Below are 3,144 nucleotides of genomic sequence, written 5' to 3'. Positions count from 1 at the left end.
GAGAACTCACGCCCCACGTGTTGAGCTATTCGGCGGTACGTCCACCCGGCCTCCCGCATGCCCACTATACGCCCTCGCTCAAAGTCCGTCAACTCCACATACGGTTCACGTCCACGCTGTCGCGGCATGCTACCAGTATTAAAGACTGCGATGGAGCTCCGTATGCCACGGCAAACTGGCTGACACTGACGGCGGCGGTGCACAAATGCTGCGCAGCTAGCGCCATTCGACGGCCAACACCGCGGTTCCTGGTGTGTCCGCTGTGCCGTGCGTGTGATCATTGCTTGTACAGCCCTCTCGCAGTGTCCGGAGCAAGTATGGTGGGTCTGACACACCGGTGTCAATGTGTTCTTTTTTCCATTTCCAGGAGTGTACTTAAACCTAACTAACCTAAGGACATCACACACATCCATGCCCGTGGCAGGATTCGAACCTGCGACCGTAGCGGTCGCGCGGTTCCAGTCTTTAGCGCCTAGAACCGCTTGGCCACTCCGGCCGGTTAGACCATAACACTTCCGACGATTGTTGGGAGGTGTTTGCTTTCAGACGCTTCATTGGCCATCTGTCTGACAAAGCAACTTCAGTCTTCGTAGCCGATGGACAGCATTCAGTACGGGCGGAGACCTATACGCTGCGGCGTCAGCTGAACGGTCATTGAAGATTCGCTGTCTGTAGCCCCTTTGTTCATCTGGGCGTACAATTGCTCAACAGTAGCATGTCTGTTTGCCCTTGCACATGTCTACCGCCATCGTTCGCCCACGGTGGCGAGGAACCGGTTTTGGATAGCGCCATTTTTCCGTAGTATACTTGAACCTTACGACACGCGAAGAGTTTAAAAACAGAGCGTTTTCGGAAATGCTTCCGGCCATGACCCGAAGGTCAATGATTATGCCATTTAGGACGTCTGATACATCGCTCCGTTTTCCACACTACGACAACAACTGCAATGTTTCCCCCAACACCCTCGCTGAGGAACTTTGTATACCCTCCAATTCTAGTGCTGCAACCTGTCATTTGTGAGTGATCATTGAACGTTGACTTCCAACATATGTGGTGGTCGGATTAATGTGAATGGACAGTGTAGATAGTCTTTAACCTAAGTAATGATATGATTTTATTGCCATCACTAGAGAGTGCGCCATCAGAGCAGTTCCAATGACAAATATTACTTACAAGTATTCTTCCCCACTAAGAACATTCATTTAACAAAAACGAACAAACAAGCAGAAATAGTGCTGTGTGGAATGCTAGGAGCTATTCTGGAACAAAATAAGAATTGAGTCCCCCGGAAAGACTGGTACATGCACTATAAAAGTTCAGTATGTTAATCCGTTGCCCAGATTAGACCCGATACGTAGCTCATTGTGGCCATGATATTTTAAAAGCTTCGTCGGATCACAAGTGCGGTTACTTACATAAACAGCAGCTGGTAATGGTGCTGGAGTGTTTAAGGAGGTGGAGACAACAGCGGTTGGACACCCGCACTGCTGGAGACGCGGTCGTCTGAACAATCATAGAGGTGACTGTGTACTAAGTACTCCAAAACAATTAAGGAACACTGAGTGCATACAAGTAGCTACGTTTATGACTTGGTTGATGCAGAATAGATATGATTCTTGAGTTTCTCCCGGCGTATTTGATAATCAGAGGCACACTCGACTGATGTATCCGAGCAAGTCGGCGGTCGCTGAACATTGTTTGTCGGAAAATCACGCTATGGAGTATGGACGCACGAGGTCTCTGGTACAGACGTCGAGATACTGGGACAGCGTTGTTAGAAAGGCCATCGAAATTCGCACCAATGACGACCTCATAAACCGTGACTGTGGCTATAATCTTAGCAAGGCTCGGGAACCAGCGATTGGGTTAATCAAGAGTAAATCGAGCAAACGTATAGTTGTGACGAACACGGCGGACAGAGCCATCACACCGACGTCATCTCAGACGCCTTCGTAATCTGTTCCACCGCACGACCGTGGCGCGGGGCGCGGACAGCGGAGGGAGCGCGCCGCGGGCGGAGGATACTTAAATCGGCCGCCGCCGCGACCGAACCCAGTTCCCTCTGAGCAGCCATAGCGTACGGATCTCCGTGCCGGCACGTTCACAGGAGCTGAGTCCGTCAGTTCACTTGATGATGGCGACATGTATGATCGCCGAAATATTGTGCCCGTTGGACACTGTATACCGGCAGTACACCCGTGGATATTTTGATTGTCAGAATAGATATGTTAAACCTTCTGCATATGGTGAATACTTTGGCTACAATGATACAGGAAGTAAAGTAATTCCTACTTTTAAATAGACACAAATTAATGGATGAAAAGGGTTTTGGACTGACACTTGAGTTAGGCGAGGACGTTTTGATGACTGTTTGATGCTGTTGAGGAACATTAGACTTGAATGAAAATTTTCACTCTGCAGCGGAGAGTGCGCTGATATGAAACTTCCTGGCAGATTAAAACTGTGTGCCCGACCGAGACTCGAACTCGGGACCTTTGCCTTTCGCGAGCAAGTGCTCTACCAACTGAGCTACCGAAGCACGACTCACGTCCGGTACTCACAGCTTTACTTCTGCCAGTATCTCGTCTCCTACCTTCCAAACTTTACAGAAGCTCTCCTGCGAACCTTGCAGAACTAGCACTCCTGAAAGAAAGGATATTGCGGAGACATGGCTTAGCCACAGCCTGGGGGATGTTTCCAGAATGAAAATGGTTCGCAGGAGAGCTTCTGTAAAGTTTGGAAGGTAGGAGACGAGATACTGGCAGAAGTAAAGCTGTGAGTACCGGACGTGAGTCGTGCTTCGGTAGCTCAGTTGGTAGAGCACTTGCCCGCGAAAGGCAAAGGTCCCGAGTTCGAGTCTCGGTCGGGCGCACAGTTTTAATCTGCCAGGAAGTTTCATTATTAGACTTTTTTACTGTTCCTGACACACAAACTCTTCTGTGTGGCGTTGCGCAGCTGAGTGGCGCGCAACTAGTTTGTGGGAGGACGAGCGCACGAGTCTGTGTTCTGCCATACAGATTTAGGTACCCAAGCCGTTAATGCCACATGCCAGGCTGCTTTCTTGTAAAACACGCGGCCTATTTCCTTGCCCGTCTCCACAATCAGACTTTGAGCTTTGTCTCTGTTGATCTGTTCGTCACCAAG

At 49.7% G+C, this 3,144-nt stretch overlaps 1 non-coding gene across 1 annotated transcript; it reads left to right on the top strand.

The window, feature by feature from the left end:
* Positions 1–2,797: 2,797 nt before the first annotated feature.
* Positions 2,798–2,872, top strand: Trnas-cga (transfer RNA serine (anticodon CGA)). Its single transcript has one exon. It is a non-coding gene; the product is annotated as a tRNA-Ser (tRNA).
* Positions 2,873–3,144: the final 272 nt, after the last annotated feature.

The sequence above is a fragment of the Schistocerca cancellata genome, chromosome 6, assembly GCF_023864275.1.
Source record: "Schistocerca cancellata isolate TAMUIC-IGC-003103 chromosome 6, iqSchCanc2.1, whole genome shotgun sequence".
NCBI lineage: Eukaryota > Metazoa > Arthropoda > Insecta > Orthoptera > Acrididae > Schistocerca > Schistocerca cancellata.
The sequence above is the reverse complement of the archived record's forward strand: the minus strand, read 5'-3'. Positions and strand labels throughout refer to the sequence as shown.